This window comes from Leptodactylus fuscus, chromosome 5 (genome assembly GCF_031893055.1).
Source record: "Leptodactylus fuscus isolate aLepFus1 chromosome 5, aLepFus1.hap2, whole genome shotgun sequence".
In the NCBI taxonomy this organism is placed as follows: Eukaryota; Metazoa; Chordata; class Amphibia; order Anura; family Leptodactylidae; genus Leptodactylus; species Leptodactylus fuscus.
Genome location: NC_134269.1, coordinates 41601956 through 41627968, shown reverse-complemented (window position 1 = coordinate 41627968; position 26013 = coordinate 41601956). Strand labels below are relative to the sequence as shown.

General features: G+C 45.5%; 2 protein-coding genes and 1 long non-coding RNA gene across 4 annotated transcripts in view; 2 read left to right on the top strand and 1 right to left on the bottom strand.

Annotated features, from left to right (window-relative positions):
* LOC142202762 (uncharacterized) overlaps positions 1–26013 on the top strand; it is an 827816-nt gene that overhangs the window by 37727 nt on the left and 764076 nt on the right. The gene's annotated exons all lie outside the window — the stretch shown is intronic.
* Positions 1–26013, bottom strand: part of LOC142202758 (gastrokine-1-like) — a 474099-nt gene that overhangs the window by 357359 nt on the left and 90727 nt on the right. The gene's annotated exons all lie outside the window — the stretch shown is intronic.
* SLC23A2 (solute carrier family 23 member 2) overlaps positions 188–26013 on the top strand; it is an 84336-nt gene continuing 58510 nt past the window's right edge. Inside the window, exon 1 of one of the 2 annotated variants that reach the window (XM_075273029.1) lies at positions 188–312. The gene's annotated coding sequence lies outside the window, so the exon portion shown is untranslated. Of the gene's footprint in view, positions 313–16704; positions 16968–26013 lie in introns of those variants that run through there. The other variant, XM_075273028.1, reaches the window with a different exon arrangement.

Here is a 26013-nt window from a genome sequence, read left to right as displayed (position 1 = left end):
TGTCTGAATGACATTCCAGGGTATGAGGCGCTCTGAGCACATGGCTGGCAGCCCTCCACTCTGCAGGAAGTGGTCAGGTGATGGCAGTGCGTCACGCACGGAAGCTTCATGCCAGAACGCTTGCGTCTACGTGATGACGTCACGAGAGGCGTGGTCACCTCTGAACTGTCAGTGGCGCTCTGTTAAGTGTGTGGGGCCGCCTTCATCCCCTGGCAGTGCCGCTACCGCCGCTCCTCCTCACAGGGGCTGGCAGACAAAGCCCAGGGTTACGGGCCGCTGTGACTAGTCGCCATAGAGAGACGGTGATGGCAGGTAATACTAACGGGGGAGGGGGCTGGTTACTACGGTGCCCATCTGCTGGGTATACAGAGGGGAGGGAATAAGGTGTGTGGGCCTGGAGGGCACTGATGGGGAGTTCATTCACTCTTACCTGTCACATGTGATGCCAAGTGTCACATGTAGGAGATGCTGACATGTGTCATGTTATACCAGGTGTCACATGTAGGGGACGCTGACATGTGTCATGTTATACCAGGTGTCACATGTAGGGGACGCTGACATGTGTCATGTTATACCAGGTGTCACATGTAGGAGGCGCTGACCTGTGTCATGTTATACCAGGTGTCACATGTAGGGGACGCTGACATGTGTCATGTTATACCAGGTGTCACATGTAGGGGACGCTGACCTGTGTCATGTTATACCAGGTGTCACATGTAGGGGACGCTCACCTGTGTCATGTTATACCAGGTGTCACATGTAGGGGGCGCTCACCTGTATTATTTTTCGCCATGTGTCACATGTAGGGGGCGCTCACCTGTATTGTTGTATGCCAGCTATCACATGTAGGGGAGTTGCTGACCTGTGTCGTGTTATACCAGGTGTCACATGTAGGGGGGAATTATCTATGTCATGTTACACCAGGTGTCATATGTGGGGGGGGTCGCTGACCTGTGTCATATTATACCAGGTGTCGCATGTAGGTGTGTGTGTGGGGAGGATGCTGGCTTGTGTCATGTTATAATAGGTGTCACATGTAGGGGGCGCTGACCTGTGCCATGGAATGCTGGGTGTCACATATAGGGGGCGCTGACCTGTGTCCTGTTATACCAAGTGTCAAACGTAGGGGGCACTCACCTGTGTCGTGGAATGAAGTGTGTCACATGTAGGGGGCGCTGTGTTGTGTTATACCAGGTGTCACATGTAGGGGGCACTCACCTGTGTCGTGGAATGCTGTGTGTCACATATAGGGGGCGCTGACCTGTGCCATGTTATGCCAGGTATCCCAAGTAGGGGGGCACTCACCTGTGTTGTTGAATGCCGTGTGTCACATGCATTTTGGATACAAAACCAGTCACTCATCCTTATGGGCTGGGGTTTAGTGTTATCACACAGTCCATGCCTGCAGTCAAAATAAAGAACCTGTTCTACTCCCCCCACCGCTTCTTCAGTAGCGTACACTGTGGCTTGTGTGAATGTGCCGGAACACTGGTACATGCGCAGTGAAACCAGGGTGTAAGCCCCCAGCGTCACTAAAAACCACTCAGGCCCCGGGAGCAGCAGAGATGAGTCCGATGAGATCATAGACTGCTTTATAATAGGACTATTTGGGACACTAAACCCCTGGTTGGTCCGTAAGAACCTGAGGGTGGTTTTAGGGTGTATCTGCACAGAGTGCAAATTTTGCAGACAGATTTTTGACGTGGAATCCACCTCAATGGAAGCCACTCACTCCCCCCCCCCCCTCGCTAGCTAGTAGCGGAAAAAAGAAGCAAGATGCCCTATCTTGCCGCGGACTCTGTGGCCGGGGCACGCTCCTGTTTAGGCCCATTCATTTTCCTAATCGGGAGTGGGATGCCGTGATGGCTAGCCATGCGGAAGTTTACAAGCAGAAACCATTTTCCGCTGTGTGAATGCACCCTTAGAGTATGTTCACACAGACATTTTTTGCAAGTTGAAAAAATCTACTTCAGGAATTACGAAACTAATTTTTTACATGATGCGTTTTTTGAGGTGTTTTTTTTTTTTGTGATTATATTTATTTTTGCTCCAGCACTCTGTATAGATTTGGAAACTTCTCTTTAAAAAAACACCAGCGGTTTTTGCAAAAAAATGCGTAAAAAAAATAATAATAAAATCGCTAGCGGGTTTTTCCAGCTTTCATTGGCTTCAAAGGGTTTTTCAAGGTGGAATCCGTCTGAAGAGAAGTCATGTCCACTAGAGGAAAAAAAACTGCTATTGACTCCCATTGAAATGAATGGGAGGCGCTTTTTGAGGTGGATTCTGTGTCAAAATCCACCTGCAAAAAACTTTGTGTGAACATACCCTTAGTGACCCAAATCACCCTGACAGGTTCCCTTTAAGGGTTATCCATCACTAGACTTGAATGGAGCCACGGACTCCTAGCCTCATTGGTGATGCCAGGAGTCTGGGCCCTGGCTCACGATCCGGTCGGTTTCTCACAGACCAACACACCTTTGCGAATTAGGCCTAATGGAGAGGCTAGTGTGACTACTGAGGAAGAGGAGGGGCTCCTGTGACTACTGAGGAAGAGGAGGGGCTCCTGTGACTACTGAGGAAGAGGAGGGGCTCCTGTGACTACTGAGGAAGAGGAGGGGCTCCTGTGACTACTGGAGAAGAGGAGGGGCTCCTGTGACTACTGAGGTAGAGGGGCTCCTGTGACTACTGAGGTAGAGGAGGGGCTCCTGTGACTACTGAGGTAGAGGAGGGGCTCCTGTGACTACTGAGGTAGAGGAGGGGCTCCTGTGACTACTGAGGTAGAGGAGGGGCTCCTGTGACTACTGAGGTAGAGGAGGGGCTCCTGTGACTACTGAGGTAGAGGAGGGGCTCCTGTGACTACTGAGGTAGAGGAGGGGCTCCTGTGACTACTGAGGTAGAGGAGGGGCTCCTGTGACTACTGAGGTAGAGGAGGGGCTCCTGTGACTACTGAGGTAGAGGAGGGGCTCTTGTGACTACTGAGGTAGAGGAGGGGCTCCTGTGACTACTGAGGTAGAGGAGGGGCTCCTGTGACTACTGAGGTAGAGGAGGGGCTCCTGTGACTACTGAGGTAGAGGAGGGGCTCCTGTGACTACTGAGGTAGAGGAGGGGCTCCTGTGACTACTGAGGTAGAGGAGGGGCTCGTGTGACTACTGAGGTAGAGGAGGGGCTCGTGTGACTACTGAGGTAGAGGAGGGGCTCGTGTGACTACTGAGGTAGAGGAGGGGCTCGTGTGACTACTGAGGTAGAGGAGGGGCTCGTGTGACTACTGAGGTAGAGGAGGGGCTCGTGTGACTACTGAGGTAGAGGAGGGGCTCGTGTGACTACTGAGGTAGAGGAGGGGCTCGTGTGACTACTGAGGTAGAGGAGGGCCTCCTGTGACTACTGAGGTAGAGGAGGGGCTCGTGTGACTACTGAGGTAGAGGAGGGGCTCGTGTGACTACTGAGGTAGAGGAGGGCCTCCTGTGACTACTGAGGTAGAGGAGGGCCTCCTGTGACTACTGAGGTAGAGGAGGGCCTCGTGTGACTACTGAGGTAGAGGGGCTCGTGTGACTACTGCGGTAGAGGAGGGGCTCGTGTGACTACTGCGGTAGAGGAGGGGCTCGTGTGACTACTGAGGTAGAGGAGGGCCTCCTGTGACTACTGAGGTAGAGGGGCTCCTGTGACTACTGAGGTAGAGGAGGGGCTCGTGTGACTACTGAGGTAGAGGAGGGGCTCGTGTGACTACTGAGGTAGAGGAGGGGCTCGTGTGACTACTGAGGTAGAGGAGGGGCTCGTGTGACTACTGAGGTAGAGGAGGGGCTCGTGTGACTACTGAGGTAGAGGAGGGGCTCGTGTGACTACTGAGGTAGAGGAGGGGCTCCTGTGACTACTGAGGTAGAGGAGGGCCTCCTGTGACTACTGAGGTAGAGGAGGGGCTCGTGTGACTACTGAGGTAGAGGAGGGGCTCGTGTGACTACTGAGGTAGAGGAGGGGCTCGTGTGACTACTGAGGTAGAGGAGGGGCTCGTGTGACTACTGAGGTAGAGGAGGGGCTCGTGTGACTACTGAGGTAGAGGAGGGGCTCGTGTGACTACTGAGGTAGAGGAGGGGCTCGTGTGACTACTGAGGTAGAGGAGGGGCTCGTGTGACTACTGAGGTAGAGGAGGGGCTCGTGTGACTACTGAGGTAGAGGAGGGGCTCGTGTGACTACTGAGGTAGAGGAGGGGCTCGTGTGACTACTGAGGTAGAGGAGGGGCTCGTGTGACTACTGGAGAAGAGGAGGGGCTCCTGTGACTACTGAGGATTTGAGGGCTGTTCTGACTACAGTAGTAATGGGGAGGGACTCTTCTGACTACAGAGAAAATGTTAGAGACCTGTAGTGACTACTGTCCACCATATAGATGTGGTCGCCAGATCAGCTGATCTGTGTGGGTTCTGTGTGTCACAGATCTGAGGTAGAAAATATAAAAAAAAAAAAAAAAAAAAAAAAAGATCTGAGGTAGTAAGGGAACGGTCGCACATAGTGGCTGCCACATGCAGTTTGCACACTGACTGTCACTTGTGAGGGGACTGGTGCTGGTCTTCATTGTATCAGGAGACAAGAACATGTTATCGGATTCTTTCAGTGGTGCAGCCTTACTTTGGGCCTGTAACTTCAATTGATCATGTCTCTAAATCTAAATAACACCCTCTTCTATACCTAGGCCTGGGGATACTAATGGAGATGTACCGTAAGAATGGCTTACAAATGCTCCTCATGTTGTCTAGGCTGGGTACAAGTTAAAGGGGTGGTTACCTATCCCCACCATAGATGCTGGTCCCCTATCCTGTGAGGCTGGGAGAGGAGGGGGAGCGGTCCCAGCAGTCAGACTCTACTTGATATAAGATTTATTAGTCTGCTTTTGCCCTATGATCTCTTTCCAGGAATACGATTTGACTAATCCTCCTATTAGCCAGTACTGCTAGGAAGCTGCGGACCCCCGAGCCCTGGAGAAATAATCCAGCGTGTCATGTGTTTCATCCTAGCAGAGAGACTATTCTTCATGTAGGTGATATCCATATCCGTAAATACAAAGATGCCCTGCTAGTGACCTATTGTATGTCAATTGCATATCTCAGGCGTCCATGGAGGTGACCATTGTGACGTTGAGTCCTCTGCCACGTTATAAAGTGCGGGATCTCCCTGGTACGCAGTTTATACATGGAAAGCGTTAGTTTCCTTTGTGAAAGACAGAAGGCGCTACCATACATGAGTAGCTGTTATTAGTAGTCACTGTCCCCCAAGCAAAACACATAATGCTGATTTAGGCTAAGACCCCACGGGATGTCCCGCAGACAAAAAGCGCTGTGGCAAAAACCGTGGCGTCAACTCATTGCTGTTCTAGCCGCAGCGCTTTAGGGCTAGTTCGCACGGGGCCAATGGAGTGGATTTTGACCGCGGATTTTGCCAAAAAGCGACATGACCTTTCTTCAGACGTTTTCTGCCTGAAGAAATGAATGGGAGTCAATGGGAGGTTGAAAAAAACCGCCTTGCGTTTTTTTGCTGCAGTTTTGGCATAAATTGCGACTGAAACCGTGAGGCGTTTTTTTTTATAGTCCATTCACTGAGGGGAAACCACCTGGCGTTTTACCAAAAACCGCTCCAGAAAACGCTCCAACGAAACGCCTTAAAGTCCAAAAACCACTTCCTAATTAGGAAGCATTTTTTTTCTGGACCAAAATCGGCGATTTTTCACATGTGAACTAGCCCTAAAACAGAAAGTTGGCAGAATTTTCCTCCGTGGATTTTCTGTTACACTTATACCTATGGGGAAACCGCTGGCATTTCCATAGGTATAATTGACATTATGTGATATCCAAAACCGCACTGGCTTTGGAAATACCAGCGTGTCTGCACGGCGATTTTTACTGCAGTGTGGGCATGGGATTCGCTAGAATCCCATCCACTTTGCCCATACTGTAAACTCATGGGCAAATTGCAGCATTTCCTGCTCATGGGGCCTCAGCCTTAAATGGTTTTCTGACCCCTAAAATATAATTTTTCTCAATCTGAAAAAAAATACTGACGTACTGTACTTAAAGAGGACCTTTCATGGGTTTGGGCACATATACTGCTGGAAAGCCGACAGTTCACTGAATTCAGCGCACTGTCGGCTTTCCCGATCTGTGCCCCCGGTGAAGAGCTATTTGGTGCGGACAGTCAGTCAGGTACGTCCTTCTTCACAGCAGCGCCTATAGTGCTGTACTGTGTGAGCGGGGAGGAACGCCCCCTCCTCACCTGCTAGTGCTCGTCTATGAAAGAGTACTGGGGGATGCTGCAGTAAATCCATAGGAATGAATGGACACAGCAGGCATACAGGGGGTTAAGCGGCCGGACGCCGGCAAAGTCTGTGTGCCGGCCGCTTCCATTCATTCCTATATGGGTGCATGCTATACGAAATGGGAGTTTCAAATAGTACTCGCTCATCTGATACTATAACATTTCCCACAATGATTGGCTAGTAGCCAAGCATTGTGGGAAATAACCTCCTACCTCGATCCCGGCGGAAAAGATCGGGATTGGAATTCCGATCGCAATATTTACTCGATCGGCGATCGGAATCCGATCCTTTCCGATCCCTCAACCCTAGTTGGTACTGAAAAATGACACACCGATGGTGGAACTAGTGGATACAAAGCCAAGAGATTCATCTCCACCCATGAGGCTGGGTCTAACGTGAGTTGATTCATTTTGTAGCCCAAACTTGATACTTTTGACTAGAAGCTGGCCTGATGCCCTTCCTATCCACCAGCCGCCCAGGGTGTAATGATTAGATGAAGCTGCACACTGCGACCAGTGTAGAGTGGAATAACCACCTGGCCCGTCCCTCTAATATACTGTAACTTATTAGAAATTTCCAAAGAGTCTCTCTGAAAGTTTGTGATAATGTTTGGGTGTGCGGATATGGGATTCTGGGAATTCGTCTGAGTTGGGTTATTACAACTGTGCTGTAAAAGGCATAAAAAAAACAACTTATCTTTAGTGATAAAAGTTGTGGTCCTCCCTCCCTCCCCCGCATCCAGTATCCATCTTTCTGATACCACTGCTGCACCCTGGCAGACGTTTGCCGAGACCTTGAGTATTGGAATGTGGACACAGCTCGTGACCGTCCTATCCTCCATCATTCAAATTTTTTTTTTTTTTTAATTATTATTTTGCAGCTCCATGCAACTCACTGAATGGAACTGAGGTTTCAGCCACTACACGAGGCATGAAGCTGTGCCTGCTTCCAAATGATAGGTCATCAATACTAAAGTTCCAGAAAACCCTTTTAGGTCCCACGTTTCGGAAACACAGCTTTTTTTTTTTTTTTTTTTTTTTTTTGCAGATTTTGCTGCAGTTTTTGAGCCAAAGCCAGGAGCAGAAAGGAGAAGTATAAGAGCTTCTCCCATTCCTTTTGTAGCCATTTTTGAGTTTGGCTCAAAAAAACAAACAAAAAAACTAAGAAAAAAACCGCAATAAGCTCTGCAACAGAAAATATTGCATTTCCACAACGTGGGGCCTTAGCCTTAAATAGGACCTTTCATGTCCTCGGGCACATGTGGTTTTATACACCGCTAGAAAACCAACAGTGTGCTAAATTCAGTGCACAGTCGGCTTTCCCGTTATGTGCCCCAGAGCTGGAGATATCCGTGCCGTTACCAATATCTCTTCACTGTCAGAAGGGCGTGAGAAATGTTCCCCTGTGGATTGCACCCATCCATAGCCCTGTACTGTCAGAGGGGGCATTCCTTACTGCCCAGCCATGCCCCCCAGTACTAGGCGTTTCTCGCGTTATAACGGCAAGGATATCTCCAGCCCCCGGGGCACATAACAGGAAAGCTGACAGTGCGTTGTGTTCATTGCACTGTTGTCTTTCTAGCGGTTTATAAAACCGCATGTGCCTGAGGACATGAAAGGTCCTCTTTAAACACCTTCCCAGCATTCACTGTGGTGGTATTGTGGGTACTTAACCATTGCGCCTGCTCTATTGCTGAGTGGGTATTGTAGTTGCAGGGTTTACACAGCAGAGACCTGTTAGCAGAGCTTATGTGGTCAGCAGGCCGTCATGTCTGGTGAGACATTTTGGTTATGTGAAATGAATGAATGTCTGCCAACTCCTGCTAGGGGTGTAACAAAGCCATTGGACTAGTATGTTGCCACCTAGTTTCCGCTGCTAATGTGGTCAAGTTATTGTGCTTTAAAAAAAAAAATAAAAAAAATCTTAATAGTCCTTGAACAAACAAATGAATTTGAGAATGACACCTTTTATATTGCTCATGGCTATGGAATGGTGTATTTCTCTAGCCCCAACCATTCCTGAGCAATAGTTTTGGTGTCTGATGTACTATTTAGGCTTTGTACTGTCAGGAGGGCGGTGTCAGGCAGGAGCAGATAAGGGGTGTGATTCTGAGCTCTGACACTGGCTGCCTCTGATTGGAGCTCTGAATCCCGCCCCCTGCCTGACACCGCCCCTTCTGACATTACAGACATTAAATAGCACATCATCAAAACTACCTGTGCTTGTTACTCAGAGATGGTGGGGGCTAGAGAGAGATTTCCAACTGTGCTGGATACAGTGGAGTGACGCCTATTAACAGATGCTACAAACTAGAATTGCTGAAGGTGGTATAAGGTCCTTTTTAATGTACTATTGGACATTAAAGACAGGAGTTTTTTTTTTATATAATTCTAGCTTCTGCCCGCGACTTTGTCTGCGGGTTGTTGTTGGCGATGAGCCGCTTATATTTAGTGAAATGCGGTTGGTGATGATCCGCCTGCGTCCGCGTCTCACCTCTGCTACATCTGTGCATATGTGCAGCAGACACAGCTGTATGTACATCCCTATGTTGAGCAGAGCAAGCTGTGCTACCGCGCTGCCTCAGCTCTGCTACATCTGGCAATTTGGATCAGAGGGATTGTCTTTTGTGAATGTCCTAGCAGCGTCTGTGTTAGACACTGCTGCTGCTGGACTTTGACACAGTTTGCCCTTCCCCCACAGCAGAGTCCGAACAGCACATGGCCTCGTGTTACGCTCACAAACTGCTACCGCACTGTCTCAGCTCTACTACATCTGGCAATTTGGATTACAGGGGTTGTCTTGTGTGAAAGTGTCTGAGCAGCTTCTGTGTTACAAACTGCTGAACAAATGTTGCTGAAATGTGCCACAGTTCTCCCTCCTCCTCCATCAGAGGCAGAACAACACATTCCCCATCGTACTCGCTGAAACTCTACACCCGATATACTCCTCTTGTCCAGATACAGCCTGCATGTTCTGTAGTCTCCTGATCTTCCATGAGACTCCATTTTCTTCACCTTTCACACTGTCTGGCTTCATCCTATATAGCTCCGCCCACAAATGAGTGTGTAGCTCTGCCCACCGCCTAGCATGATCCTATCAGAGAACGGCTCACGGACCTGTGATGACATCATCACAGGTCCTTTAGCGCTGTGTGAACCTAAATTTCTTCATAGCAGTCGTGTAGGGACGTCATTTACCGGGATAAAAAGTAGCCTATGTTTTAATCGGGGTTCCTATCTATGTATGTGGCAAATTTGAGGCAAATCTGTTTAGCCGTTTTTGAGTGATTGAGGAACAAACATCCAAACCTACAATCTTTCACATTTAGAATATTAGTAGGATATTGTGCCAACTTGTGCCGTTCTGAATGAGTTAAAAAGCCGCAGGCAAGAGGCGTCAAAAACCGCACAAGCTTTCGTCAGAGGCTGGGATTAAGTAGCGAACATGGTGTTTAATGTAATTATCAGATGAGCGCGGCTGTTGTGTGGTCCCTGTAATGATGTTATGAGTAATTGTTAGGGTGCAGCTCATGGTTAACCCTTCGTATGCCACAGGAGACGTGCATGTGGCTGACTGTACTCGTCAGCTCTTCAGATCCTGCTTTAAAGGCGGCGTTCTGGATTCCCGGAGACAGATCCTTTAGTAACACCGAGTCCTTCTGTCAGTTTCCATAGCATTAGAAACATGTTCTCAATACTTTGAAGGACGCGCGCTAATGTTTCAATCATGAAAAATTCTTCATCAAATATGAAACAAAATCTGCAATAGTAAATGCAAAAGTTTTTTTTCTTTGGCTGACAGCACATTCTAGCATCTTAATTTCCTATATGGGTTGGGATTTGTGGTGGACCGCCACTTATGGCAGCCATTATGGTCACTACAGGAGGAGTCTACAGACGATTCCTAATTATTTTGTGGCAATACCCCTTCCAGGTCAGGTTCAGACTTTGCGATGTGCTGCATTTTTTTGCATGGCCTGAAAGTATGGCCTGAACATCCATATGTTGCGCGAGGTTCACACAAGCGCTGGCTCTTTGTTGTTCAGGTTCAGTGGTTACACACAGAGACCGGCAGACCCCCATCGACTAAAATGGGGTCAGTCGGGTGCGGCGGCGAAGAAAAGTCCTTGTTTGAGACGTTTCCCCCCTGCTGATTTCTGGCAGACTCTGACGCAGATATGAACCCAAATGACAATTAAGTTTTTTTTTTTTTTTTTTTTTTTTTAAATGTTCGATGTGCTCATGAGTCATGGCTTCTAAATATTTCAGTGGGCACACCCCCTGACTCTATTTCACAATTTTTGTTGTGTCAATTCTTTTATAATGTGCCCCTTAACATCACTAGAACAAGAATAGGTGAGCGTTGTTCTCTGGAATCTGCCAATGATGTGGCCATGTCTATGGAGGCAATGTAACGTCAATTAGCCATGTTCCCCTGGGTAGACCTCATGGTAAGCTGTGTGGGCACTAGATGCCAGCAGATTTCCTCTCTATGCCATGCAGTGCTATCGCTGCCTAGTTCACATACTTTGGCCGCCATCCAGATGTAATGTACTTGCACCGCCTCAGGTGCCTGATAACTAATGCACCTGCTATTTTTAGGATTCTCCTGTCTCTTGGAAATGTATTGCCATCTATTATTTTTACTGTTCTAGAGCACGAATATTACTGTGGGGTGCAAGGAGATAAGGACTGGAGAGCAAGGGCGCGGGACACGTAGGTGACGCCGACAGCCACTTACCTAGCGTAAAGGGAGTCTATCATTGCCTAGATCATGTATATGTGTGTGTGTATATAGATAGATAGATAGAGATATTTTAATCTTTACATAGACTTTAGAGAGGTTATTCTAGTCGTCCCTGTCTCTTCTTGATCCTCATAGCTGTTTTTGAATTAAACCGGTCGTGACACGAGCATCTGAGCAAACATGTTGAGTCGCTAGACACAGAGGCTCGATACTTCGCGCTAGGCCACATTGCTATGGTAAGCGACACCGAGTGATGCCATTGAGGTGTCATATCTTGTGCCAATTGAGTTTCTTTCTGGCATGAGTTACAATGGAAATCTATGCAAGTCTCTTCATAAATCTCTTGATGTTTGTCCCAGTTGCGCTATTTTATTCAGATTGGTCCAACAGAGACCTTCCACCTAGAGTTCTGCAAGTACCTCCTCCATGTCCATCGCCGCACCTCAAACATGGCCTGCAGGGCAGAGCTAGGCAGGCTCCCCTATGGCTCACCATACAGAAGAGGGCGCTAAAATTCTGGACACACATACAGGGCAGCAGTCCTGGCTCTTACCACCACCAAGCCTGGCTGAGCCACAGAGCCCTGTGCAAACCCGACGCCCCCCAACCAAACAACAGCCAACCACCAAACCAAAACCCCCAACATGCCCTGAACAAGGCTCAAATAAAAGGGGCCATTGAGAGAGACAAAGAGCGATACATCGAGAACTGGAGAAGCACAATAAATAACTCCAAAAAACTCACCGTGTACCAGTCACTGCAAAGAGAGTACACCATGGCCACCTACCTGGAGAGAATACGCCACCCCAAACACAGACAGACCCTGAGCCGGTACAGACTGTGCGCCCACAACCTGGAGAGTTAGACGGGGCGGCACAGGCAGACGTACAAGCCACGGGAGAACAGACTGTGCCAGCACTGTGACCAGGGGGCCCTAGAAGACGAGACCCACTTCCTGCTACACTGCACCAAATACTCAGCTGTGAGGGCCTTCTACTACCAAAGACTCTCTGCCCACATCCCAGACTTCATATCTGCAGACGAGAAGAGGAAACTCTACATCCTACTGGGAGAAGAAGAGGCCACTGTGGAGATCGCTGCCCAATACGTGTCCATCTGCCACCAACTCTCCCCTCCACTTTACTTACATGGCAATGCTAAATATCTATTCAGACGTGCCAATAAAGCTTCTATGATTTGATTGGCATTTGATACAGTTGCCTAGTATACCATACCATGTCCCAGGTATCCCAAGTATGTGGTTTCGTCTTTAGAATAGCAACTACCCTGGTAACTACCACAATGTGTTTATACAAAAAAAAAAATCCAAGATAACTAAAACTTATTTTTAATTCATGTAGATTAAAAAAAAGAAGATTGAAGGAAAACTATTCATATAACTTCACTTACCTGTTTCAGGACATAAGCCCCCTAGTCATAGTTATATTGGTTTTCCACCATTAGTTTTTTTTGTTTTTTTTTTTGGTTAAAAGTTACGTTTTACGCTAGTTCACATTAGCATTCAGGGTTCCGTTCTTTGGGTCCGCTTGGGGACTTTAAAAACTAAATCCCATCTGTTTAAAAATCATTAACCGAGACTATAATGGGGTCGGCTGGGTTTCCTCCTGAAATCTGCGGAGAGAAAAGTCCTCTTTTCCTCTCTGCATATTTTACATGGTATGGGGGATGGCGTCGCCAAACGCTAGAGTGACTGCTGTCTTACTTATGTCCTATGTTTCTCATGTTGGAGCATTGTTTGCCTTTTTTTTTTTTTTTTTTTGGCCAATACATCCCTCAACCAATATCAGATACTGACCTCCACGTGTGTGTGTGTGTGTGTGTATGTGTATATATATATATATATATATATATATATATATATATATATATGTGTGTGTGTGTGTATCTAACATATATAATTTTATATTTTTGTCCTCCTCGTCACCGTTTATGATCTGTAATTTTCACTCTGACCACTAAGCCTTATAATGGCTGATACTCACCAATTCTGACTTCCAGCCTACACTTAGAGCATGCAGGAGTCATCACAACTTACATCATTACCCATGACTAATAGTCAGGAGAAGATCATTCTGGAATTTCTTCTATGTTCTTTAAAGCCTAAATTGAATTTTCACACATTTACATAAAATATTTTTTTTATTAAGCTTTTTCTGTGCAGTTTTCCTTTGATCTCCCCTGCTTGTTGAGGAATGTAGGGTGGTGGTTGGAGAATAAAGACTGAAATAATTGCCTTTTTATGAAGCAATAAAGAGGTTCTCTAAAATCAGAAGACTCTCACATGTCGCCTTAACGTGTGCTGAGTAACACGGGGGGGGGGGGGGATTTATTACTATTAATACACTAGGAAATAGTATACAAAACTGGCAAAAAGTTATGACGGTGGAGCGTAACGTAAGGGGCATGGTGTAAGTGTCAGTCCTGATGAGTCGGGGTGTGCTCGAAATACCTTCAGACACACTCTGTGCTAGTGGGGGAATTGGTTAAGACTGACATACTACATACCAGTCTTAATAAGCTACTTCCGTTATAGGGATCAGCACACATGTATAAAGCTTGACTCTTTCCTTGATCCTAGCCGTCTCTGCCTGTCCCATACAGACTGGTAAAAGGGTGATAAAGGACTGAGCAGGTAATACCCATTTTTGACTTTAAAGAGGACCTTTTGTGTCTTCTTAAGTAAGGAGTTATGGGAAAAAATATGCAAATCTGTTTCCCAAGATGTAAATAGGAAAACAGTGCCTCTGTTTGCTGCCCTCTAGGGGTAGCTCCCTTGAACATCATGCCCAACTTTTTTCAACCAGTTTTTACTGCTATGATGTGAGGATTTAGCCAAATCAATATCCCAGCTGTGGGGTTTGGTTGGATCTCCTCAGCACAGCGTAGGGAAAACTGATTTGGCAGAGATGAGACTTCTAGACCAGGTTCTGGGGATATTATCACTCTTTTAGGAGAAATCACCTTCACAGGCGTATGGAGACTTACAAAAGCTTTTTTTGCTCCACTGGGAGAATTGTGGGAAAAATTTGCAAATCTTTTCCCATAATTCCCCCAGTGGAGTGATGTAAGTCTCCATACATCTCTGAAGGTGATCTCTCCTTAAGAAGTGATAATATCCCCAAAACTAGGTAAGGAGTTTTATATAGTATGGCAAAGCTAACGGTGAAGTCCATAGCAGTGTATAAAAATTCAAAAGAAGTGCAAAGACACGGCACCATTCTGTGAGTGTATACATACACCAAAAATCTGGATCACAAACTAGATGATCTGGCATTCCGGTGGTGCTCACTGCTGATAGGTGATATATAACAGTCCCATGTAGCACAAAAATAGAAAATCAGGGCACTCACCAGTCAGCAGTAAAATTTACCAAGCTTTAATTGTCATCCATAAAAACAGGCACTTGAACAGCATTTACAGTCGGGGGTAGGGCAGATGAAATGCACAGAACAATGAAGCGACGACCGTTTCGTGCTAAACGCACTTCATCAGGCTTCCCAAGATTCAGGGATCTCCACCTGACATATATATCAACCATGAGTTCTGCAGCTCTTTTTTTTGATCTACTGTTTTGATAATAAGTTGAGGAATAAAATGTATTCATCTGCTGCTAATGTGGATATAAGAATGTCCGACTATGTTGATAGCAGTTTTCTTTCAGGTCCATTAGTTAAAAGCTGTATTAGTAGTGGCGTTGATCAGGCGCCTGTAGTTATAATGGGAGTAAGTAACTCTCTTTTTGATTGGCTGCTCAGTGAGTAGGCAGCCTCCAATAGACCATGCCGGCGGCCCTTTGGAATGAATAGAGTAGCTCTTACATTAGTAAGTCCGCGTTAGCTGTGCAGTTCTCCTTCAAGTCCGCCAACTAGAGGAGGCGGAGCTAAGGTTGTTTCAGCCTATTAGAAACTTTGACGGGCTGAAAAAGTTTAAAAAGTTGGAAAGAATTGAAATAAAGTTAGCAATAAGTAAGAAATATTAATGTAATACATTAAGTTATTTTAACATGTTTTAAATGTTTTTTGTGTTGTTTGAATTGTTTATTTACATGTCGACGTGGGTGTGGTCCCATGGTTGATATATATGTCAGGTGGAGATACCTGAATCTTGGGAAGCCTGATGAAGTGCGTTTAGCACGAAACGGTCGTCGCTTCATTGTTCTGTGCATTCCATCTGCCCTACCCCCGACTGTAAATGCTGTTCAAGTGCCTGTTTTTATGGATGACAATTAAAGCGTGCCCTGATTTTCTATTTTTGTCTGTAGAAGTGTACTGTGAGAGGGGTCGCTCTAACTGTGCAGTGATATCTATAGCCAAAATGAACGGCACCAATATCTCTGCAACGGGGGAAGTTAGCGGCAGAGCTGAAAATGCACTGAATTCAGTGCACCGTCTTTTTGCCATGACATGAAGGGGACGCTTTATATTAGATTTTGAGCCTCCGAAGCACGTGTATCAGCCATACTCCAGCTGCTGTCCATGTGTAGCTCAAAGAAGAGCAAGCTAGGAGAAGTAGTTCCACAACAACTGGCGTATTGGAGGTTGTCTACCCCTGCATTAAAACCTAATGATCACACAATGACAAGTTCTGCATTTTGCAGGACTTTTTCATTCATGATTTCAGATTGACGACGTACAGTATATGGTAGATACAGCTATATGTGGTGTAGGCAGTACTCTAAATAGCATTACATGCAGGTGAGTCCGTATTACCTGCACTGATACATTGTAACAAAAATCACAACAGCTCAGTTGTTGTATTTGTTTAGCACAGCTAAGGGGATGTTCACACTTGCGCCCCTGTGCGCTCTGTGTCATTCCGCCGGGTTTCCGTCCTATGCATCGGTGGAACTGGACAGGGGACGGCTTCATGGCGGTCAGTTTTAAAACCCATTCAGTTGAATGGGTTTTAATAGCAAACCACCGGTGTCATATGCAGCCTCTCCGCGGGGAAACTGGGTTTATTTTGGCCGGACATGCAGGACTTTTTTGGATAGTGAGTGTTCAGCTGTCTTTATATCAGATTTATCAAATGCGCCTATAAAAAAAAAAAAAAAAAAAAAAAGCAAAATTTTCCTCCAATAAAGGAGAGGTGTAACCTCCTAGGACTGAAGTGTTAGGCTAGGTTCACATGGCGGAGTATGGAAAGGATTTTGAGACGGTTTCGCCTTGGATTCCTCTTCTGATTCTGGTCCTGCCTTTCCACCTATGATACCTTTGCTGTGTAGATTCGGTCTGGACAGCCTGAGCTGATTTTTGAGAATCTTTCTGAAATATCAGCTCCAATTTCCTCAGTGTGAACATACGGTAATTTATTTTTTTGCAGTTATCTTCTGCAGCACTTCACAGATATTGTCAGTCACTGTCCCATATAAGTCTCGCAATCTCAATTCCTTATCCGTATGTCCTTGGTTACTGAAATTCGGGGATAACATCTTGTCCTTGGTTGGATTTGAACCTAGCAACTCTGCCAGGCTACAGTGCTAACCACTGAGCCGCAATGTTTCCCGTATTAATCCAACTTCACGCATCACTTGCTAAATTTGGCACAAATTTCGTCTACGCAGATTCCAGCTAAACTGACTTAAAATGTTCCCTTCACAATGAATTCCCCCATTGAGTACAATTTCGTTTCCAAGTACCAGGTAACCCGGGGAGATGCCATTCCCTTGAGATCACTGCTGTTCCAATCCTTCACCACTGGATGGCACTCTAAGATGATTCAAGCCAGACTGCAGTGACGTTAGCGAGCCAGGACGGTCCGGCTCTTATGCAATGCAGCAGAGTCTTCCGGCATGTTAAATAAGCATGCTGTGCTATTGTATAATGACACAGACATGCTGGAAGCGATCGCAGACACAGAGCGATTCTCGCCGAAGACACATGTTCTTTGACCTGCCTTCAAGGTGAGCTTAGTGTGCGGTGGTCTCATCCTCCTCACTGACCACATGCCTCACCGATCTCTTCTCTTGGCTCTGAATGTTATTCTTTCTTTATCCTCTAATGTTTTTTTTTCCCGTTTTTCTATTTTTGGTGTGTTGTATATATGTGACTGGCACATGCTGTGTGTGTGGTGTGGGCAGAGCGGGGAGGACCATGTCTGGGCACTGTCTTTGTTCTCACTAGTGGGTTTTTGGAAGGATTTTCTTAGCAATCTGGTACCGTCTCCTAGAGAGCTTGTTCCCTTCATTGCTTTTCTGCACTGAAGTACTTGTATTGCACGTGTGGCTATATGTACATGTAGAGATGATCTATATGACCGCTGATACATTACCGCAGCTTCCATATCGCATACTTTTCTCACTTTCCTGCCTGCTGGTACAGAGGACTCTGTAGGACTGATGCAGCAAAAAGACAAGAGTTCCCAGACGATAACCCTAAGGGCGATCTCGTAGCCTATAGGGTTTGTCTATGGAAAGCTGTATTTCAGTATGGGACACATACGTACATTTTAGGGTAGATTCATACTTGGTCTGTATTGCCTGCAGTCTACTTTGACAGCCTTTTTTATATCCATGCTGGCCATACATCTTTTTACTGAGAACTGGTAAGTGCGGCGCACGCCTCCGGTAATATCAGCCACTGTGATCATAGTCTACATGACGATCTAGGGTGTGGGGTTTTTTGTTTTATATTATGTAGTCGTTTGATTGTGTTTCTGCTCCTTTATTCCTTTTTAGATTTTTAGGGTGTGTAATAAAATTATATTAGCGCATATATATATATATATATATATATATATATAAAATCACAGATGGGTGTGTGTTTGTATTTATATATTTATGACAAAATAAAAGGAAAACTTGTCTAGATAGGATCTAGATCTATCCTGTAAAACTAAGAGTGCACTTATGTCAGATATGTAAATTGTTTCAGGTGTGGTCTGAATAGACACTGGGACTTGCCATGAGATGGTGTAAGGCTAAGGCCTCGGTCACATCTGTGTCGGTAATCCGTTCCAGGGAGTCCGCATGGGGACCTCCCGGTACGCACTACCGAACGCATTGGCAAGCAGTGTGCAGTGAAAGCACATGGACCCCATAGACTATAATGGAGTCCGTGTGCTTTCCATATGGTCTCCACACGAGTCATGCGGACAGGAAAGGTAGATCGTAAACTACTTTTTCTGTGTGGAGACTGTGCGGAAAGCACACGGACCCCATTATAGTCTATGGGGTCCGTGTGCTTTCACTGCACATCGCTTGCCAATGCGTTCGGTAGTTCGTTCGGGGAGGTCCCCATGCGGACTCCTTTGAACGGATTACCGACGTAGATATGAACGAGATCTAAGACCCCCACATGCGAAATGCACTTTGAACAAAAAACCTGCAAAAAAGCTGCATTTTTTTCTGCAATGTGTCGATGAACCAAAATGTAATTAATTTTGCTGGTATTGTACTGCGTGTCTGCAGTGTGGGACCTTGGCCCTAAAGTGCTTCCCAAAGGCCCCTCTGAGACAGTATACCTCTGACTGCTAGGCATAGCTCTACTATACAGATGATTTGCCCAAGTTGACAGATTATGGGAGAAGGCGCATCATTGTCCAGGACGGTCATATTAATGGATTGCCCACCATCTAGGCTATTGGGTGCAGTAGCATGCTGTCTTGGCACAGCCGACCCAGACCACCAGTACAGAGGGTTGTTATAGCCAGCGCTGCTATGGACTAGAGCTGTATCATTTATTCATGACAAATCCAAGTTGTGTTTGGAATCCATTGACGTTTGGTTTGGATTACGGACGCCTTGTGGTGAGAGCTTCAATCCTGCCTTTGCTGTGGAGCTAAACACTGCCCCAAAAGTTGTCATTGCCTCCATGTCCAAACGTATCCCATCTTGCCATCATTCCATTCACACATAGGAAGTTTCATTCCATTCCAAATACTCCTTCATGCATCTTTTTTTTGTTTTCTCAATGAGTGTACCATCTTCTTGATAAGGAGAGGAGAATAAGATGCTGACAGACGCAACTGGCGGTGACTTCTCTCCAGTGAGTACAGAGGCGTAATAACACATTCCTGACCATTTTTCCATATATATGTGTATATAAATATATGGGGAAAAAGGGATCATCCACATTGAGTTTTTCCACTCTGGCCGATGGGTAAGTCTCCATAGACAAAACCACTACAAGAACCGAATGATACGGACACGTTGATCCAGGGTTTTATACTGACTGCCAGATTTGGAGTCGGGAAGGATTTTTTTCCCCTGAAATGGGGCAATTGGCCTCATGGGGGTTTTTAGCCTTCCCCTGGATCAACACTGTAGGGTTATAGGTTGGACTTGATGGACTGATGTCTTCATCCAACCTCATCTACTTTGTCACTATATGTAACTATCTTGAAGCAAAAAAAATTTTTCTCCTCCATTTATGTTTCAGTAGTTACGATAAGAGAAGCTATTTTTATGGACGACTTTGTAAATCTTTGCATTGCAGAACCCTACCCTTTCCTTGAAGTGACTACTGACTCACAACAGTGGATTGTATTGGGTTGTATTCCGCCGCAGGTGTCAGTAATGTGCACTATGCCCCCGTGCAAAATGTAGCATTTCCGTGCATTGCAGAGGCATCGAGGAAGGAATTCATTGTCATATACCCACTGGCTGAATCCGTCCTCAATATCGATCGTAAGCGGTGTTTGTTCCAAAATTGACACAAAGTCTGACCTGTTGTTCAGGTTTCAACATTCAGCTCCATCCTGGGTACAAAGTGTACTGTGGTTATACTAGAGACTGCCATACACATGGTATAAGTGTGTGTGTTACTCCTATACACAAGCTCTCTCAGCCCAGCTGTACATAATAGAAGGGAGAACATCTGGCATTGGCTCTCCCTCTGCAAACAAAAGGATCGGGTCGTTGAAATCCCAAGTGTCCATAATGGCACAATCCCTTTAAGGTGTTAATGCAAGACCCTGATAAGTAATTAGAATATTGTATAATTAGACCTATTTAGATTGTGTCCTAGGAATCCATCACTATATAATCCTGAATTGGAGGATCTTTACGACCTCTGTCCGCCATTTATGGAGGCGTTGGGGCTTAGTGGTTTGGCCTTCCTACTCCACAGCCCTGCTTAGCAGGTTTCCTTTCCTTTTGGACAGGTTTTTATGTTGGTCTTGGGATCCCTATAAGCGTCTGTGACATTCGTGAGGTAGTTTGCACTCCCATACCATGTGCCCCGGTGTACGTCTGGCTCTAACGTCTCTGGACACTTCCCTGGTCTCCTGGTGACGCCTCATATGACCCATCGCTCGGGTAAATGACTCACATACCGGTAATAGACTGAGCACCTTCTTCACACATTTGCCTTAATTTGTTCTATCCCTTTCACAGTAATGTAGAATTAGAATCACTTGTTAATCGTCTACAACGTAAATAGTAAAGGATCTGCACAACGTCGGTTTACTGTCCCTAGGCCTCTAAAATGTGTCTCCATGGCAAGAGACTACAAACACCGGCCTAGCTCTGTAGTCCTAGTTCAGTCATTTTCCCCTACATTCTAAGTGGCGTGACTAATGTCTTGTGGGCCCCGGTGTAATCTTTTGTCCGGGCCCTCTATTTCATCTCTACAACAAATTCTTGATAGTGATGGTTACCGGGGCTGAGGAGTTTAATCCCCCTTAGTGTGGTTAGGGTAATCTGGGGTCTCCTTGGTTTATGGGCCAGATGGAAGCTGCAATCTCAATACTGATACCAGTGCTTATGGCCCCCTAAGGCTCCTGGGCCCTGGTGCGACTGCACCCTCTGCACTTCCTCAAGTTATGCCCCAGTCTGTATGGGATCTGTGGGGGTCCAACATTCTGGACCCCCACAGATGAACTGGTTGAAGAGTCCTCAATGTTCGGGTTATTGCTGTGGCACAGTGCCATGCGTTACATTGGGGCAGTACTTGGTATTGCATTGTTTTCTCGCTCACTAAGGACTGAATCTCTACTGTACTATGGGACCGTTGAAAAAGATGTCATTGGCACAGGAGAGAAGCTTGTAAGCACCACAGATCGGCGGATGTCTCAGATGTCGGACCACCATCAATCAGATATTGACCTACCCTAAGGAAACACGAGAACGTACATGACATACCTACAATGAAACCTCTTTGAGGCGACCACCCAAAATTGCAAATGGTTTTTTTTAGGTAGGTGGTCCTCACAAAGAATATGGCAAGCATGAAAGCCTGAAAATCCAACACACAAATAAGGGGAGGTGGTCTTCTCCAAGAGTCAGCCTTTCTGAGAGTTTTCATTGTGTTATTAGATTGTCAGAATGCAGACTGCTGTCTAGGAATTTCTGCCAGCCCTGCAGGGATTTTGGATCACACACCTTATGTAATGACTAATATATATGAAGGACTAACTTCTGCCCGCGACTTCGTCTGCGGGTTGTTGGTGTGTATGATCCACCTAAATTTAGCCAATTGCTGCCGTCGATGGTTTGCGTGCTCCCGCGTTCCAGCACCTCTCAAGCTGTTCTGCTGCTGAACTTGTTTCTTGCACTGTGCCTGTGATTGTTCCAGCAGCTCAATGGGACGCCGTATAATGAGCGTGTTGTTGCTGTTGATGATCTGCCTGCTCTGGCGGTTCGGCAGCTCTCAAGTTGGGCTGGCACTGAAGTTGTTCCTCGCACCGTGCCCGTGATTGTTCCGGCATCTCAGTAGCTTGCTGGGACGTCATATAATGAGCGTATTCGGAAAATTGTTGCCGTTGATGGTATGCCTGTTCTGGCGTTTTGTCAGCACTTAAGCTGTCCTGCTGCTGAACTTGTTCTTCACACCGTGCCTGTGATTGTTCCGGTATCTCAGCAGCTCGCTGGGACGCCATATAATGAGCGTGTTGTTTGTGTTGATGATCCACCAGCTCCATCGTTTTGATAACTGTCAAGCTGGCCTGCTGCTGAACTTGTTCCTCACGTTGTGGCTGTGATTGTTAGGGCATTGCAGCAACTCGCTGGGACGTCCTATAATCAGCGTGTTGTGGGTGTTGATGATCCGCCTGCTTCGGCATTTCAGCAGCTCTCAAGCTGCCCTGTCACTGAACTTGTTCCTCGCACCGTGCCTGTAATTGTTCCAGCATCTCAGCAGCTCACTGCGATGCCATATAATGAGTGAGTTGTTGGGATTGATGATCCCCCTCAGCTGCACTCGAGGAGAACTCTGTGACTTCTGGTTCCTTCATAGCTCTTTTTGTTTGTGACATATTAGATTTTCTTTTTCCTGGCATGTTTAAAGTTTAAGAAACTGCCAATTTGGAATAAAGGTGTTTGCCCATGTCAGTGTGTCTGCAGTGCCTCGACCAGATCAGATAATATCCAAATGTATGTACACAATCCACTGAGGGTTAGTGTGTGTTTACACTAGAGATAACAGGCCTGGCTTTCTCAGAAGGTGAGATAAGAACAGTGTAATGTAGTATATGAACATAAATTCATAACAGTTGTGAAGCCATGTAATTTACCATGCGGGAAGCTTTTGATTTGGAATCAGCTACGACTGATCAAGAACTGGGTTATGCAACACTGTTATCCAAATATCAAAAATTATTGTCTCAGGAAACCAGGACTTGGTGGGACCATGAGTCATTGAAAACTTACTTTAATAAAAAAATGGTCCCACGAGGACTACGCATAAAGAAATTTCCAACTTTTGTTTTTTGCGAGGAATTCAAAACGGAGTGGGAAAACGCTCTTTCTGAATGTTCGCTCAAACTCATTGGATTGATTATCAAGTATGAGGAAACTAAATTGTCCGCCCTCAACAAGGACATTTCCGTGGCTAAGGAGGATTTGAAAAAATTCAGCAGGATTACAAGCTTTGAAGAAGATCATAATAAGATTTTGGATCGTATTAAGGATATGGAGAATAAAATTGCTGATATGAAAAAATCTAAATTCAAAAGAGACAAAGAGGATTATGACCAGGGTCAAGTCTACAGGTGGAATGAATCTGCTCTATTCTCCAGTACACCCAAGTCAATTCTCAAGGGAAATAGAAATAACAGAAAACGTAGATTTCACAGATCTGTTTCCTTCAATTCATCTAGTAGGGAAATTAACATCTCCGATCCGGATGAATTTGTGGGTGGAGCTAGAGGAAAATCCTCACCCTCCTCTTTTTTAGAAGCGAAAGGGAAACCGAGATATGTGAACAGAGGTGTGTCCAGAGACACAGACGGAGAAAACACAGAGCAGGGCGGAGATACAAGAAGACGTCCATATTACAACATCAGGAGGAATCAGAGGTTGTGATTACACCTCTATCATCGATTGAAATAAGCCCCGCTGTTAAGAACCATATTCCAATAAACAATATCATCTCAAAATATAATGTGGAGGCCACTCGCAGTGAACTGATTACACTTCCTGTTCCTGCTGATCGAACTCCTGGAATTGATAATGTGGAGGGCACCTGTAGTGATTCTATGATATCTGTTGTCCCGGTTGATCCAAAATTTAATAATGTGCTTAATTTATCTAAAGAATCTTTATCGCATAGTGATTTGTCTCTTTTGTCAAAGGGGTTAGGATTTGTTCCTGCAGCTAATTTTGACCTGTTTGAGGTATTATTGGATGTAAACCGGTTTGTAAGATCTCTCACGGTTAAAAGGCATTTTTTTAATACAGTAGATGAGCCTCCCCGAGTAGCATATCATGTTTCTAATGAATTTGAGCATATGATGTTTCAGGAACAGGTTAGTTTATTACATTTACAGGAGTTGTCGACAGATAAAATCTGTGTCGACATTAACACAAAGGTGGATACATCTAATCCAACTTTTAACCCCATTAATTCCAGAGTTACAGCTCTGGATTTTTTTCAACAGGCAGTGGAGAACGATCTTACTTCATTATATGCTAGTCTTCCAACTCTGTCATTTCCGGATAATTTGAACGCTCAGGAACGAGCAAGCCTGCGTGCACTTAGTAGCAATAAAGAGATTGTGATTCGTGCCGCAGACAAGGGGGGCAAAATTGTGATCCTCAACACTATTGATTATTTAACATCAGTATATTCAATCCTTGATGATACGGGTACTTATAGACGTTTGAAGGTTGATCCAACCAAGGAGTTTTCAAATGTTTTGGGTAGACTGTTGTCGGAGGGTGTCGTATTGGGAATTTTTACAGAAAAAGAGAAATCGTTTTTGTTACCTGACTGTCCGGTCATGGCAGTCTTCCATGGCCTGCCAAAAGTATATAAAGATCGGTTCCCCCCTCCACTGAGACCCATCATATCTGGTATAGGTTCCCTAAATGAAAGGTTATGTGAGTGGGTAGACAAGATCTTGCAGCCCCTCGTTATACGTGTGCCTGGTTATATCCAGGACACAAAAGATTTGTTAAGATCTTTTGATGGGTTCCAGTGGAGGGGGGAATTTACTTGGCTGTCATGTGATGTGGTTGCGCTCTACTCGTCAATTCCACATGGGGTGGCATTACAGGCCATTGCATATCACCTTAGGAAATATTCTGCCCTGAGTTCTGAATTTTCCGAATACCTCCTGTCCGCCATAGAGTACCTTTTAAGCCACAATTATTTTGTGTTCAATGGGGAGCACTTCCTCCAAATATGCGGGTCGCCAATGGGGGCGAAATTTTCGCCCTCATTGGCGAACCTCGTAATGGCATTCTGGGAGGAGATTTTTATTTATTGTGATGACAATCCGTATAGGTACTCTATGGCATGGTACGGGAGGTATATCGATGATTTGCTGCTAGTCTGGAAGGGATCAGTTGAAACTATACCCAAGTTTGTGGATTATATTAATGCTAACCCCTTCAATCTCAGGTTTACATTTCGATATCATTTGGATACGATGGATTTTCTTGACGTCACCTTACATGGGGATGCAGAATTGGGTCGAGTTTCCACTAAGTTGTATAGGAAACCACAAGCGGGTAATTCCCTTCTTCACGCCACAAGCCAACATCCCAGACACACAGTCAGATCTCTACCAGTTGGGGAATTGACCAGGATCAAGAGGTCCTGTACAGATTCTGAAGTGTATCACAAATGTGCCAGGGAAGCCAGGAGTAGGTTTGTAGAGCGTGGTTATCCACGTTGGACACTGGATAGGGCTGAAGCTATAGTGTCCAAAAAAGATAGGGGCCAGCTGTTAGTACAGTCAGGTAAAGAGAATGAAATTAAAGATAAAAGATCTAATATTTATTTCTCTACAAGATATAACAACAATTTTAAAGAGATAACTAATATAATTTCAAGAAATTTACCTATCTTGAACCAAGATCCCATTCTAAATCCATTATTGAAGCAGGGATGCAATTTCATTGCCAAGAGAGGCAGAAGCCTTGGCAATGTTCTGTCCCCGAGTTTTTTTGCTACTAAACCATCTACAGATGATTACACCTGGTTACATCTCAAAGGTTTTTTTAAATGCGGATTGAACCGCTGTGGGGTTTGCAAGTATGCCAGCAAAAGTAGAGTGTTCCATAATTCTGATAGAACTAGGTCATTTCCAATCAAAACATTTTTGAATTGTTGCACCAACTATGTGGTTTATATAATCACATGTACTGGGTGTGACAAGGATTACATTGGTAGCACCACCAGACCAGTCAAAATTCGAATAGCGGAACATATTTACAGTATTAATAACACGACCACTACAAAGTCTACTGGCATATCCCAACATTTTATCCAAGAACATAATGGTGACCTGTCCTTCCTTTCGTTTAGGGCGATAGAGTATATCTCTAGACCCAGGCGAGGAGGGGACAGAGAACATTTGCTCAGATTGGCTGAGGCAAAATGGATTTTGAATCTGGGTACCAGACAGCCGGCAGGTTTCAATAAACGCAATGATTTGGCATATATTTATTAAATACAATCTGGTTTTCACAATACTTACCTAGGTGGGTTGGGTTTGGTCTCTTCGGTATCCTTCCATTCATCTATCTTCAGCGTTGTTGTCTTTCTTGTTGCGATGGGTGTGAG